This window comes from Nicotiana sylvestris, chromosome 12 (assembly GCF_000393655.2).
Source record: "Nicotiana sylvestris chromosome 12, ASM39365v2, whole genome shotgun sequence".
Lineage (NCBI taxonomy): Eukaryota > Viridiplantae > Streptophyta > Magnoliopsida > Solanales > Solanaceae > Nicotiana > Nicotiana sylvestris.
This window is the reverse complement of record NC_091068.1, coordinates 10,089,679-10,106,206: the sequence shown is the minus strand read 5'-3', so window position 1 is coordinate 10,106,206 and position 16,528 is coordinate 10,089,679. Positions and strand designations below refer to the sequence as shown.

Genomic DNA, 16,528 nt, shown 5'->3' with positions numbered 1-16,528 from the left:
AAATCTGTCTTTAATTCACTCTATTTTCATGAATTTGAAACAAAAAAGAAGGAGAAACAGATAGAAATAGGGGTGGGCATAAAATCCGAAAAATCGAATTCCGAACTGAACCGAATTAATTTGGTATTTCGGTTTTGTTTTTTTCGGTCTAATTCGGTACTGTAATTTCGGTATTTCGGTACGATCCTCGGTATTAAAATTCTGAAATTTCGGTACCGAAATACCGATTTTTAAAAGACATTTTCTTAATAACCCAGCCTCAAAGCCCAAGCCCAACCTTTATTTATTTAATTCCCAGCCCCAGCCCATCGCCCCAGCCCACTCTAAACTCTAATTTCTAAGGGTTAGCTTGCTTAGCTGGTTAGGGAGGGACTTAGGTCTTAGGGCATTAGTAGCCATTTATCAATTTAAACTTAGAGAGAGTACATTATACAGTCTTGAGCGGCGATTTGGGCATTTGGCGATTTCCGACTTCCTGGCGATTTCAGACTTCCGAGCTCCGACTCGTCACTCCTCACCCCTCAGTCCTCACTCACGCTGCTGTTGCGACTTGTGAACTTGCGATAATTTCAATTTTCAAAGGTATGTTTTTCCCTCTTTTCTTCTTGGATGAAATTCGTGATTGTGCAAAATATTTATATATGTTGTAACTTGTAAACCAGTTTTCTTTTCTTTCAAACTGATTAACAATTTACATATTTGGTTCTGGTAACTAATTGTGAATTTTAAAGCTTTTATCACGTAATTTTTTTCGTGTAGTCTCTGTTCAACTAGGAGTAATTTTCCGTTTCTTTTTCAATTCATGGAAACTGGAAAGGAGCTATGATTGACTTTATTCTCATAGAAAATAAAGAGAAGACATTAGTTGTCAAGTACTAAGTATACTTCCTTTAAACATGATGACAATAATAATAGCATATCACATGCTGCTATGAAAAAAAAAATACAGAAGAATCCAAATTGTATGACTGATATTTGAGGGTAAGCAAATACATTATGATTTATTAAGTTCCCAAACTCTTCCTTAAAATAATCCAAACATGTTTAAGATATTGGTGAGTGAGGGGAGCCGAATCCGTACCGAAACCGTACCGAACCAAATTAAGAAATAACGAACCGTACCGAAATATTTTGGTATGGTATTTGGTATACACAATTGATAAACCGAATACCGAACCGAAATTCTTAAATACCGAACCGAAATACCGAATGCCCACCCCTAGATAGAAAGCAACAAAATTGATGTTAAAGAGCAAGAAACGCACTTGCAAGTCGAAGAGATGAGGAGGACCGAAGATCATCTCGAGAAGCTCTGTAAATTGTTATGTAAAGAAATTGGATAAAAACCCACACCTTGAATAACCTAAAAACTACACGTAGTATTTGTGTAAGTAGAGAAAGGGCACGTATAAAGATGATGTAAAATGACCTAAATGTCCTCAAGCTTTGTTGAAATGATTCCAAGCACACATGTCGAAAAACTCTCTCTTCTACAGAAGAGAAAAGATAGATTTCCTCTACCCTAGCCTATTATTTCATTTCACCCGCTCAGCGCCTCAGCCGCTTCTGTGCTCTCCGGATTCTGAAGTCTGAAGTTCCTCAAGAGTCAAGCCTCAACGTTTTTAGCATAACTCTTCACTCAAAATTTTCTTCACTCAAAATTCCTCCTTTTTCGGTTTCTCCCACAGATCTGGTAATTCTCTTTCTCCAAATAGGTTCTTTCAGTTTTTAGAATTTTGTTCTTCACGTTTTTCTTGTTTGCATTCACAGATCTTGTTTGTATGTGTTTCGTTAGTTTTGTACTTGAGAATAATTGAAATGAAAGCTTTTATACACATCCTTTGTTTGGTTATATTGTATCTATAAGAGTTCAATCAGCTCTTTTAGTTCATCATAAATGCCCTTTTTTCTTGAATTTCAGTTAAGTTTTTTATTTTTATTTTGATATGTAGATTGAAGAGCGATAATTGCTGACTTCGTCTTGCTTTGCTTCATTCAACTCGTTTAACTGTTTAAGACTGTAAATTACATTCTTCATTCACTTCACATGGCTGAAAATGATAAAATTGATAAAGTGGTTGATGAAAGTAGAGGTTCCGAGTCTACTGCTGCGACTACTCACTCGAAAGTTACAAAACAAAGGATAAAACGATCTCGGGCATGGGATTTGTTTGGAGAAAAAGTTGATGCTAAAGGAAATAATAAATACGTATGTAGATTTTGTGGACAAGAATATTTTGTGACAAAAAGCAAAAGTACGACACAAATGAATAGTCATGTCGATAAATGTCCAAAGAATCCTTATAATGTTGAAAAAGGTCAAAAACTATTACAATATCAAGCATTACCGGGGGTAATAAAGGTGATCTTATTCCATGGAAATTTGATCAAGAAGAGTGTAGGATGGCTTTGTGTTGTATGGTAATTGTTGATGAACTTCCATTTAGTTTTGTTGAGAAGGAAGGCTTTAGAAACTTTATGAAAGTGACACAACCTTGTTTTCATATTCCTTCCCGTACTACTGTTACACGGGATTGTTTTGCTCTTTTTAATGTGGAAAAAAACAAATTAATGAAGTTTCTTAAAGGAACAAGTCAAAGAGTAAGTCTTACCACTGATACATAAGACTTCTATTCAAAAAATTAACTATATGTGCATCACAGCACATTGGATTGATAGTGAATGGATTATGCATAAAAGAATTTTTAACTTTTCTCCAATTACTAGTCATAAAGGTGAAGATATGGTAAGGTGTATTATTGATTATTTGCGTGAGTGGGGTTTGCAAAAGATTTTCACTGTCACAATTGACAATGCTAGTTCAAATGATGTGACTGTGGAGAAGTTGTCGGACAAATTAGATGATTGGGGAACCAATTCCATGAATGGTCAACACCTTCACATAAGAAGGGGGTTGATTGGGGAACCAATTGATTATATGCATTTCCACTCAATCCTGCATTTGTCCAACTAACTATATCGGGGGTTTTATAATCCTGCTCTACCCCTCCAACCAAAAAACGCAGTGGTGCTTTCAAGTTCCAAAAGTAACTTCATGAAGTTTCAATTCCAAGTTTTTCCAAACAAAAGGCCAAGCATTTAGTGTAACAAAATTAAGGACCTAAAGCAACTATACCTTGTAGAGCCCAATAACCCCTGTATAAAATGCACAAACATAGATTGTGACAAGAGGTGTAAACGATTTTGGTCTCCTAAATGGTTCGACCATATCCCATAGAATTGTCTTCTCCCACTTTGTGTACACATAGTCTGCATATTTCCTCCACATATAGGTTGCCATTTCCACGATATCCTTTAATTATCAGCTGAACTGTATGGAGGAAATATCTCGTTAATTCGCAGATGTAGCTGTTCACATGTAGAAAAGATGATTTATTAAGGATACTTTTGTTTAATGCAGGACATATCAACATTAGATAGCTCGTATTACTGCAAGTTTATCGGCATAAAAGCAGTCTTACAAATCATTCTATAAAAACATAATGTTAATATGGATCAAGACTATACTAAAAGAACCAATATTACGAGGAGGAAAATCTGCAAGAGAAAAGAGTAGCATTTTTGGTGACATTAGGGAGATCTGTTATTATAAATATCATTACATAAAAAAATTGCTACATTTTCTCTGTAAAACAATAAAATCAAGAGGAGAAGAGCGAACAAAATTTACCACCTAATCCCTAGGTTGAATGAGTTTGTTCTACGCTCTTAGTTAAATGAATGTCACAGTCTAATAATTGTAAGTTATGTAGTTTGGATGGAGTTCATGCTTTTTTAGATAAATATATCCACATCAATCAAATATTTGAATCACTTATAAAAATGTTTATTAATTGGCACTTTTTTTTCTTTCTAATTTACCGTTTTTTGCAAACGAAAGGAAATCTTAAAAAGACATATTTGAAAGTTTGAATGATTCGGCATTGTGACAATTTGAATAATACAATGTTAACAAATATATTAACTCGTCTGCACTATTGCTGTTTTCTGCAGCCATAGGTCATAAAATTATACACATAGTTTGTGTCACTATTGATTTTTTTAACCCCGATAATAAAATTTTATGGTAAAAGCCCTTGCCAAAAATTTAAAATACAGTGGGCAGGATTTTGCTCGATCGTCACATTGGGCATACTCTTACAACACGCAACAAATCTGGTGATCGTCAGAATTTTGCCACAAAATTCTAGCTATCACCAGAGTTTTGTGGCTAAAATTCTTGCGATGGAGTAATGGACTGCTGCTTGATTTAAAATTCTGCCCATCGTACTTTAAAAGTTTGGCGATCAATGAAAATCCTGCTTTAAAAATCTAGTGCGGGGCTATTTTCCCAAAATATTTCTTAATTGGGTTAAAATATAAATAGTGGTTTAAACAAGAGAAAATTATACTATATAGCCACTCTAAAAATAATAACCACTAAAATATTTTTTTTATATATTAATATATAATGTACAAAAAAAATATTTTATACATAATCAATATATATTTTTTGTATATCAGCTAACTTCTTCAGAGTTCCTCGCGACGGAATCAAAATTTATCTTCATCTGTTCCGCTCTCTCTCTCTAGGTATTTTTCTCTCTCAATATCTAATTTGACTAAACCTTATTATCTTTTGCATTTGGCTATGATTTTGAATGGTATAATACAAATTATAGTGAATTTTGCTGTGTTTGCTTCAATTCTTTAACAAACTCTCAGCTCCAGTATCAGTTGTTTTTTAGTTATTATAATTTGCTATAGTTGTGATGGTGTGTTAATTTGCTGTAATAATCAAAATTCTGAATAAATGGCTAATTACGAAAAGCTCTCATGAGTAGTTATGCCACTGGAGGCAGTGGGTACACGCCTTAATTACTTGTTTAATGATTTATTTTTTTTTGTTCCTGTTTTGAGAGCTGATTGTGTGTTGAAGACCAAAAAATTGATTAACTTTTAGCTAATTATAAAAATTAGGGTTTAAATTACTGAAATCTATTTTTTTTCTAAGTGAAGTTAGTTTGTAATGCAATTGAAAATAGGAAAGTTAAAAGAACTTATATGTAAAGTATGGTGGAGGATTTGACACGGGTGCGGTGGAATTTAGGAGGATCCGAGCAACATAGCCTATAACGACCATTAATGTTGAAAAAATCAGAAATTAGATTTTACCTTGTAGGTTGCTGATGATAACATGGAGATAGTTAAACTTCAAGAATACTCTGTCCTACTTAACAGATCTCTCTAATGTTACCAAAAATGCTACTCTTTTCTCTTGCAGATTTTCCTCCTCGTAATATTGGTTCTTTTAGTATAGTCTTGATCCATATTAACATTATGTTTTTATAGAATGATTTGTAAGACTGCTTTTATGCCGATAAACTTGCAGTAATACGAGCTATCTAATGTTGATATGTCCTGCATTAAACAAAAGTATCCTTAATAAATCATCTTTTCTGCATGTGAACAGCTACATCTGTGAATTAACGAGATATTTCCTCCATGCAGTTCAGCTGATAATTAAAGGATATCGTGGAAATGGCAACCTATATGTGGAGGAAATATGCAGATTATGTGTACACAAAGTGGGAGAAGACAATTCTATGGGATATGGTCAAACCATTTAGGAGACCAAAATCGTTTACACCTCTTGTCACAATCTATGTTTGTGCATTTTATACAGGGGTTATTGGGGCAGCCATCACTGAGCAACTCTACGAGGTATAGTTGCTTTAGGTCCTTAATTTTGTTACACTAAATGCTTGGCCTTTTGTTTGGAAAAACTTGGAATTGAAACTTCATGAAGTTACTTTTGGAACTTGAAAGCACCACTGTGTTTTTTGGTTGGAGGGGTAGAGCAGGATTATAAAACCCCCGATATAGTTAGTTGGACAAATGCAGGATTGAGTGGAAATGCATATAATTGTGTCATGTTAGACTGCTCGTGCTAACTTCCTTCACCTTGCTACTTTGTTTAGAAGAGGGTCGTTGAGTCAATGATGAGTTATTATAAATCGAACTCCTAACTTTTGCTACTTACTCATTTATACATGGAAAGTGCGACTTTAAAGAATGGAAGTTCAACACATTATTTACTTGTCAGAAAAAGAGCTCCACTCATTATTCAGAAGTTTCATTAATTTGATTTTTATAATAAATGGTTCTAAACTATGATTGATCATTTTTTAGTTCATGAACAAGCTTCAGTTATCAGTTTAGTATTTTCAATGTGCAAATCCTATGGTCGGGACTCGTACATAGTTTGATTTGACCTCCCTATCTGAAAAGATATTGCAGTCAAGGTAGGAGAATCATCTGAATTTGTCTTGTCTTATCTAGTCACATTGATCCATTTCTTTTGCTGCTTCTCCTTTGATCTAATTCTTATTTTTCAGTATGCATCTGCTTTTCAGAATAAGTTATCTTTCCCTCTGGCTATAGCCTTTTTTTAAAATGTTTTGTATAAGTCATTGCCATTTCAGAAGATAAGTAGCCTACTCATGTTTTGTATCATATGAGCTATATAGAAGTACTCATTTGTTCAAAGTAGATGACTTTCCCTTGTATATTAAGAATCAAATTTACTTTTTCAGCCTTTAGTTTACTGTTTGTTCTAAATTCTTGTCTTAATGTAAGAGCTTTTCCCCACTATAATAACAGGAAAAATACTGGGAAGAACACCCTGGGCAAGAAGTGCCTCTAATGAAGCCGATGTTTTATGGCGGCCCTTGGAGAGTAATGAGAGGTGTTGTTCCTCCTATGGGAAAGTTCAATCTCTGAGCAGCAGTCAGTTGACAGTTATAAGGTATCTAATATAAGCTCTATGAAAAGGAAAAGTAGCGAGATATGTTGTAGGTGCACACAAGTTCAAACTTCTATCTGTGAACCAAGTTTAGTATATACGTAGAGAAGGTTAAAAGGGCATACCCATTATCCACTGAAAAGGGAAAGATACCACTTTCTTTGCATTTATTGTGTGTTTATTTTTGACCGATCCTCACTTGTAAAGATTTTAATCTAGCTGTTTACTATGTTGTCGGGCGTTTTTCTGATCCTTACCGGTTGTTTAGGGCAAGTCTGGTAGTATCTCGTTGTTTTTCCTAGAGTGCTAGTATTGCGGCTACTTCTTACTAACTTCCGCTTCAGTTTTTCGCTGCTTGTGCCTTGTTGCTATTGCTAGTGCTGTTGCTTTCCTTCATCTATTTTTTCTAGTTCTTACATTGTTGTTATTATTTTTCTGGCTATTGTTGTTGATATTTGATTGTTTGTATTCATCCTCTCGAGCCGAGGGTCTTTTGGAAACAACCTCTCTACCTCCCCAAGATAGGGGTAAAGTCTGCGTACACACTACCCTCCTGGACCCCACTTGTGGGGATTGATTTCACTGGGTTTGTTATTGTTATTACTATGTTGTCTGAGATAGATGGGTTATGAAAAGTAATGAGAAGTGACTTGAGCAGCATTTGCGCTACAGCTACACTATTGCAAACTACTCTAAGAGAAGTAGTTATATTAGAAACCATAATACTACTAACAATTAACAACTTAAGAGTTACTGCTGTCTATATAGGTTTCTAATGTTTACTAATCTATTTTGGTCCTTCCCCATCTCTAATTTCCCCTTGTCTTTCTTCTTATTTAAATTGGTGATATTCTTTTGAAGAGAAATTTCATTACATTCCTAGTTTTTTATTTGTGTATGTATACAATATCAAAGCAAATGATTTAACACGGCTGAATTTCCCAGAATGTATAAAGTTTGATTTCCATCAATGTCCGAAAATTTTGTCCAAAGGACATATAGTACTTTAGTGGAGTGTTCTCTTTTTACAATTGCTGTTGCAGATTATTGAAATGACCTGTCAACCAAGGTTTATAGCTTAGTGGGTAAAAATTTCACGGGGCGCCCTATTTGGTCGCCCCCCTTTAACCTATACCCATTTTTTTAAAAACTTGTAACTTGTACCTACTTTTTAAATAACTTCAGCCCCCTTTCTCCTTCTCCTTCTCCTCCTTCGTTTTCTTCTTCTTTCTTCTGCTGCTGTTGGTGCTGCTATGGAACTAAAGAAGGAGCCATATGTGTCAATGTCATACGTCTTTGGTGTCTGATTACGTGTGTGACCCAGTCGATTCAACTGTCTTAGACCTTAGAACAATAAGTTGATCAGCTAAAGAAAAGAAATGTAGAATCTAAATCATAAAAATAGTACAAAAGATAAAACAATATTTCCCCGGTGTAAATATCCTACGACACTTCCCTTAGGAACTTAGACCGAGTAAAAATAGAACTTTAACATATTATCTTTAGGCTAGTACTGAACAGGTTTTACTCCTCCTTCTTGTTCTTTATATAGTGTTGAAGTTTTTACAAATGAACTAAATAACTTCAGCTCTAGAGCTCTAGAGCTAAAGTTTGCCAGTTACAGAACAAAAACTTTAGCTCTAGAGCTGAAGTTCACCAGTTACAAAATAAAAACTTCAGCTCTTACAAAATAAAAACTTCAGCTCTAGAGCTGAAGTTTGCCAGTTACAAAAAACAAAAACAAAAACTTCAGCTCTAGAGCTGAAGCTCGCCAATTACAAAACAAAAACTTTAGCTCTAGAGCTTGAAATTCGCCAGTTACAAAAACAAAAACTTTAGCAATGCAAATAGAGAACAAAACTTCAGCTACTATGCTTAAGTTCAACAATTACAAACAAAAACTTCGGCACACTTGGTTCAGCACATTTGCTACTTCAGGCCCGTCTACTAGAATGCTGAAGTTTTGCGTGATTGCCTTTGTCACTTAAGCCCCGTATGCTGAAGTTATGCGAAAAAGCGGGTACGCTTGCAATTATTTTTGCAAAGCGAACACAAATTAAAACGTGACACAAAAAAGGGTATAGATGCAAATGCCCCGCTTAGTGGTCTGTGAAGTGGGCTGAGAGTTGGGTTCAAACTTCAGCGAAGGCAAAAAAAAAATAGGTGATTTCTTTTGAGGAATTTTTAGAAACAACTATTATTTAATGGATATTAACTTCATATAGCTACCATATACATAATTACTTCCTATAGCTACTATTTAGTTGTTACGCGACTATATTCACTGTATTTGCGCTACTGTATTCATGAATACAGTAGTGGAATTTCGCCTAAAAATAGTGGATTCCAGCCATTGAACAATGGAAAGAGGATCAATTAGTGTCTATCACTCCTATTAACTCAACAAAATCAATTCTACATAAATTTTGTTGCTACTATGTTGCATCCCATGTAGTCGCGCAGCGACTGTATTTATAAATACGAGGTTATCCGCCTAAAAAAATGAATTACAACTGTTTAATTGTATTCGCGCAAATGTATTTATAAATACAGTGGGGTAATCCGCCTAAAAAATAGTGATTACGGGTGTTTAATAATGGAAAGCGCAATATTGAATTGTATTCAATTTCGCTATATTGAATTCTATTGTATTCAAACAACAAAAAATCAAGAAATAGGGTGTATACCGTTTTATTCAATTCGACTGTATACATTATATTCAATTCACAAATATTCATTATTCACTATTATATATTGTATTCAATTTTACTGTATTCAAACAACAAAAAAACACAAAATACAGAAATATTCAACTGTATTAAAAAATATAAACCTTCGAAATACATAGGTATAGGCGAAAAAATAATGTATTTATACAAAAATATAATGTATTTGAGTGTACTTGTACATATTATGATGTATTTGTATCATTGTATGTGACTAAATAGCAAAGAAGAAAAATAATTCGCTGGAGATGGCGTTTTTCGGCCAAGCAAAATATTGTATACATTGTATTAAAAATAAAATAATGACGAACAAAAACTCAGCCCTCAAATCTTTTCCTGCGTAGCCATGGCCAGATTTGTTAGCCTAAGAGGATGAGCCAGTAGTGGATGATGACGCCGACAATTCTGACGACGACCACGATAATGACGTCGACGATTCTGCTGATTTGAAGGAGAAGAGAGAGGATTGAAATTCTTGCTGATAGAGAGAGAGAAGGAAGAGATAGAGAAAGAACATAATTTGCGTATTTCATGCCTCAATGGTAGGCCTATATTGCTATAAAATAGAAAAGGTAGTTATAAGTAATAACATTTTGAAATGTTTTGGTTTATAATAAATAGTTTGTAATAGTTTGCTATAGGAGATAAATTTCCATTTCTTTTCATATGTCGAGGTCTTACTAGACTGAGTTACCTAATACTTGTGTTAATGAGAGGCATCAAGTACCTCGTTAAATTAATTTAGGTGCGCGTAAGCTAACCGGGATACCACACTTATCAAAAAAGACGGGGGCAAGTGCATAGATAGCCATTCTCAGGGATGCTATTTAGAGATTAGTCAGTATTTATTTTGTGTTGAAATGTTAAACTAAAAATTTTAACTTCAGAACAATTCAAAATATTTTTGTTAGAAAAATTGGAATTCAGGATGTACTGGCTAATTTCTAAATAGTAGCCCTTTAGAATGGCTATCTGGGGTCGTTTCTACAAAATGATTATTGAAATGACCTAACCACATAGGGACAACTCTTACTAAGTTTCATAAAGGAAATTTTACCTTCTATAGCAAACTATTACACTCTATTTATTGTAAACTAAAACAATTTCAAAATATAATTACCTATAGCTATATTTTTTATTTTATAGCAAAATAAGTATTTATTTTATACCCTACCATTGAGGCGTAAAATATACCAGTTATGTTCTCTCTCTCAATATATATATATCTATTAGCAAGATTCTCAATCCTCTCTATTCTCCCTCAAATCTCTCCCTTTTCCATCAAGGCACCCGTAGTAACAACTATTTTTGGTGGCGACGATAGACTTTCTGAAGCTAAGAGAATAGATCTGATGATGGTCTAACATGTAACCATGACGAGTGATTCTGTATAGGAGGAGGACTCCTACTTACGATGTGAAACTAAATAGCCTAAGTAGTTGATGAGCTTTACAACAATAGCTTGTAACTCGTGGAGACTTGCTCCCCTGTGCATTGTTTCCATAAGAACTAAAAAAGAGAAAAAGTGAGGAACATTCTCAAGTAACATGTGAGCTCACAGAAGGAACTAACTGGGAAGTTCATCTCGTTGGCATTATTGGAGGTAAGCTTTTGGCTTTCCTTCGAATTCAGAAGGAAGGGAGCTGCTAGTTGTCAACCTTTAAGTACCCTCTAGCTTCTCTTGGTAGTGAGTTAAAGCTGAAAAACTCCTTAGTTGCGTCCAATAGGTGATTGTATCCATCTAAACGATCAGCAACACCAGTGGCTGCTCTGTAAAAGTTTGTCATCTTGACATCCTCACTTTGAATCAACTTTTTAATCTCTTCAATAATAGGTCCGTATTGCCAAGAAAGTCTGGTAACTCCCTTGACAACATTCACAATAAGTAAAGAGTCGGCTTCCACCCAAATTTTCCACCTTATGCAAGGAGATAAAGGATCATCAAAGCACTTTTGTTCTTTAAAAATTCATCACCTTTTATTTTATCCAAAATCAACTCCTGGCTCTCTGCTTCCTCTAAGGAGAATAACTGATTTATATAGCGGATTCTTTCCTGCAGGACCTACTGTCAGAGTACACAAATGAGGATGAACAGAGCAGGTGGTTTGAGACGCATAATTTCAACTGTTCATCGCTAAATCTGAAGACCATCAAGTTCATTAACTTTGATGGACCACTAAGTGGAAATAAATCTGTACTGCCATTTGTAAAATATTTGCTCAAGAATGCAATAGTGCTAGAGAAGTTCTTCATTGCTGGCACCTGGCAGATTCAGGAGTGATGTGTCTCGGGATTATGTTAAAATGAAACAGGATTTCCTAAGCTTTCCAAGATCCTCTCCGCACGCTTCAATTGTTTTTTCTTATCGATAATCTTATGCCCCTCTCTTTTGTATTAATTACAGCATACATAACAGCTTTTTACTTTATGTTTGAAACTGGTTTGTAGCTGATAGACAAGGTTAAGATTCTATTTATCAGTATCCAAGTAGTTCTTATCATGTCTAAGCACAATGTGTTTATTCACTTTATTCTCTGATCATGTAAGAAAGCTTCCTCTAAGGTTGAAAGTCATTTTGCAAAAATATTATCTCAGGATTCATTACGACTTGATAAGATAGTTTCTGTTGGCATATGTTATATGACTAATATTTCAAGGTAAGATGAAGTGAATGCCAAGAATTCCATCCACATGAAGATCCTGCATTGGCAAAAACTTATAGAATAAACTCTGCTAACTCTTAAGTACTACTTTGGGTCAGATATGATGATGAGAAATCCATTAAGGAGGTGGTTTAATTGACCAATTGTGCCTGTGTCTATGTCACATTCAGCTAATGCTCTTGGCTAAATTATTTTCTTGTTAAAATGGAACTCTTGCATATGTGCAATGTCTAGGTGACACTCACTTTCAGGTTATGATGATGGTCATTACGAGGAAGAAGGACAAAACAATATTCGGGCATGAGAAAAAGTAGCAAAAGAAAGTTGATTCAGGCTGCACTTTTGTCTCTGTTAGTTGGGCTAGTTGCTTAATGGATATCTGATATACTTTTTTTATGCAGGCATCAGGCGTGGTTTATCTGCTCCCTGTTAACCTTACTTGTACCTCATGGTCAGCCTCGTGTGCAGAACTTCAGTGATTTTCTCATATGTCATAAAGTACCAATATAGTCCTGGCAATGTTGTCTATAATTGATACCTTTTCTCATGGATTTCCTTTGGGATGACTTTTTGTCGTCAAACATATAAAGCTAGAGCAGTTTTTTTTTTTATCTATTCATGATGTTGGTAAAGAGTAACATTTCAATTTTGTGCGGTAATATGAAGTCGCAGAGAGGAATCTTTGATGGATTTATTTCATTGTTAATTTTCAGTTATTTGCTTGTTTCACCTTTGACCAATTTCAGAGATGTGACATCTCCTATAGTCTACTGTATATGATCTGGAGATTAAATGCTGCGTCACTTTCTTTTTTTGATGATGGTCGTGTCCAGACCAGCTTGCACGCATCTTGACTATCACCAAGTATTTGCTACCTCCCATCAGCATAGGTACCGGATAACTCAGCTGCCAAGGCCAATGTTGTGTTAATTAATTTAAAAAATTACTGCAAGTTTACTTAGGTCAGAGATTTCCTCGTTGGTACATTAATAAGAACCTTCGTAACTTGGGACTATCTGAAATCTCTGGTCTCCATCTTCAAAGGAACTATTGGTGTTGTGCAGTCTGCCGAAACTAATCATTGCATCTATTCGTTGAACCCGTGCTTGAAGCATTTCTCTGAACTGGATGTCATTGCCACTGGAGTTTTGGATACATTTTTCCCTGCAGCAACACGTGAATATGCTCCCCTAGTTGAAGAGGAGTGGAAGATCCTGCTATACAGGAAACATACAAGAGAAGAAATGAGCTTCATTTCCTTCCAGATGCAGCAGATTACTTCTTGAGCAAGGTACTTTTCGGAGTCTTGTTGAATCAAGCTGTCCAGTATAGTCGCACTTGTTACCATTATCAAAAAAATAAATAAAGTTTGGCACTAATATCTCAAAGTGTATGGGCAACGAGTTGTTTCATTTATCTAGTTGATATGAGTGGTGGATCATATGTCGTCCATGTGTATTTTGCCCTGCCCGCCTGGTAACATAGTGTTCTCATGCATCAGCTATATACTGTTACAAATCGTTATCGACTTTCTCCTTAATGTTTCTACTTATTCATTTATTCTCTTTTAAGTGTGCCATGTCAAGCTCAATTTTGGCTTTGTCCAGTTACTACCAAAGGCAGTTGCTGCCTGAAGGTCATTTCTTTTACCAAGTAATATATAATCTGGATCCTTTTCTTGTGAAGTATTACATGTGAATATGAAACCAATTTTACTTCGTTTTCTTGATTACATCTTCTATAACAGATTCTGTATTTGATTAATCGCTTACATTCATGAAGATAGACAATGGATACTGAATTGACTTGTTTTCTGGCCTCATAGTTTGTTGAGGTATCAAGCAATGAGTGTGAACCTTCAGATCGAGATATACTGTATGTTGAAGGGGATGGTTTGGCTTTTATGGAGTTCTCCTCGGATGATTGTTGCCTAATGGGTGAAACATATGGAGACAATCTGGATGCCCCCGCACCACCTCTGACTAGGTAACCATTATCTTCTGACTAGGATAGTTACATACTTACATTCATTGGCGTTAAGTGTTATATTAAAGTATCTTTTTAGTTTTAGCTGTTGAGAATTCTGTAGAGGTACTCTAGTTTGACTGCATGTTTTTGATGGGCAGCGTGAATCCGTGAATTTATTATTTGTCGTGCATGCCATTACCACCTCATGATGATTAAAATATTCTGCAAAATCTGTACATCGCTGACTACTACTATACCAGTATTTCCCTGATGCAACTTTAAATGTCACAATTAACAGGCATGTTTTCTCTAAGAGTACTAAGGGGGTCAACATTGGCAGTTGAGATGGCCTGGGAAATAGCTGCAGAACATGAGGTGCTCCTTTTTGTTTCCAGTGCGTGACTCACAATAGTAACCAGTCACCCGCTATGAAGCTTTAAGACCTCTATGCTTCTCTCACAGGTAGAAAGCTATTTGTGTGGCAAGCCGGGCAAGATGAGGCATTCAAGTATTACAAAAGGATCAATCATACTTGTATCATCCTTTTGTATTATATGCCGAAAATTTGAAGTTTATGGGTTTTGAACTTGCTGTCGAACACATAACTCGTTGTTTACAATTGAATATTTACGCATATTTAATGGATCTAAAAAAATATAGGGTCTGAGCAAAAACTATTGGGTTCGTTCGAAATTTCGAACCCATAACTTATACTCTCCTTCCGCCCCTGCCTTGTACTGTTATATTCCTTTGCTGTAATTTTCCTATTTAAAGACTAAAAAATGTGTTCTCAAGATGACATGCATGTCAACAAGAGAATTAAAGCATTAGAGGGGAAACCAAAAAATTCAAATCGATTATTCACTGCAACAATAGATGAGCAAACATGTATGCATAACCTACAAAATTAAGAGCTTTATATAGTATACAGAAATCTACAGTAAATTGAAGAGTTTGTGTGATTATGCATGTGAATTTAATGAGTTGTCTATTGATGTGCCTTGAATAACGAAAAGATTATTAGATAATTATACTATCGTGGAAAGAGTAGGATACAATCACAATAACAAATTCAATATAATCTTATAAGGGGTATGTTGAGGGTAGTGTGTACGTAGGCCGACGCGAAAATACAATAGATAGTAATAAAAATCTTCAAATAACAAAGTACAAGACTAAATACTAATACTACTATTATGGACAAGAGAAACGCATGACTACCCACTAATCATAGTTAAAAGTTAAAGGGCAAAATTACACTTTTTTCCCGAATATTGGACACGTGGAATTCACTTATTTCATGATGAGCTCTTTCAACTGCAAGGACAATTACGATGCAATTTGTTAATAACATGGCATGAACAGATCAACCTGTAATGAAGGATAATATTGAGCAAATCCAAATAGTATATATATGAAAATTTTGAACCATTTTCCCTATACAAATTGAGACGTATACGATGAAATAGTGATACTAATATTGACTAAACTAAATGGTAAAGCTAGTCATGCGGTGTTTTTGCAACAATTAGAACAATGAAGATCAAAAGCATAAAGCAAGTAAATTAGCAATAAGTGCAAATTTTATCCAGCAACCTTTGTTAAGAAGAAACTTAAATCAGCACTGAGTTATAACTGAAGGAGTTCTTTCATATATTCCATATTAATTAAGAAATTATACAAAAGCAAAGAAATGATAGGATTATAAGGAACATTCACAAAATAAAATCTCCAAAAAATTGTAGCATAAAAATACTTAATTTTCGTACAAACTTATTCCAACCAAACTCCACTAAACCTTTTTTTTTTCTTTCGTAAAATAATCTTATAATTTTTTTTTTTTTTTTTGGCAAAAAGTAATATTTAAAATTTAGCAATGACCACCTAAATACGTTTCCCGGCTAGGGGTGTCAAATGTGGATGTGAGGTAAAACAAGTTTGATTGGGTTAAGATAGAGCAGTTATGTAGGCGGAGCTAGGATTTGAAACTTATGGATTCGATATTTTAAATCTTTTAAGTTATTAGATTCTAAATTAATAATTTATATATATTCAATAATTTCTTAAGATAAATACATGATTTTACCGAAGCCTTAGCTTCTACTCTCCTTCGCCCGGCATATAGGCTAAACAATGAACTCTAATCAAACCCGCACGATTTATGATCATTTTCTATTTATTTATTTTCCTATAAACAAAAGCTTATTTGGATTGTTGTTACATATCGTTTCATAATGTATCATATTATATTATATTATATTTGTACTGTATTATTTGATGAATATAGCGTTTTGATAAATGGTATCATTATTTGCCGTCGTTTCATGATGTCATGCACCAATAATATGAAAATAAACTTGCAATAT

At 34.6% G+C, this 16,528-nt stretch overlaps 1 long non-coding RNA gene across 4 annotated transcripts; it reads left to right on the top strand.

Moving 5' to 3' along the window:
- Positions 1-362: 362 nt before the first annotated feature.
- Positions 363-14,851, top strand: LOC104231700 (uncharacterized). 4 transcript variants are annotated; one of them, XR_712141.2, is made up of 7 exons: positions 363-582; positions 4,525-4,593; positions 5,512-5,724; positions 6,664-6,808; positions 11,591-13,485; positions 14,020-14,180; positions 14,461-14,851. It is a non-coding gene; the product is annotated as an uncharacterized lncRNA (long non-coding RNA). The 4 variants fall into 4 exon arrangements; XR_712140.2 differs by lacking the exon at positions 4,525-4,593 and having other exon boundaries at positions 14,461-14,537; positions 14,625-14,849; XR_712139.2 differs by lacking the exon at positions 4,525-4,593 and having other exon boundaries at positions 364-582; positions 11,591-13,084; positions 13,259-13,485; positions 14,461-14,849.
- The last annotated feature ends 1,677 nt before the right edge of the window (positions 14,852-16,528 follow it).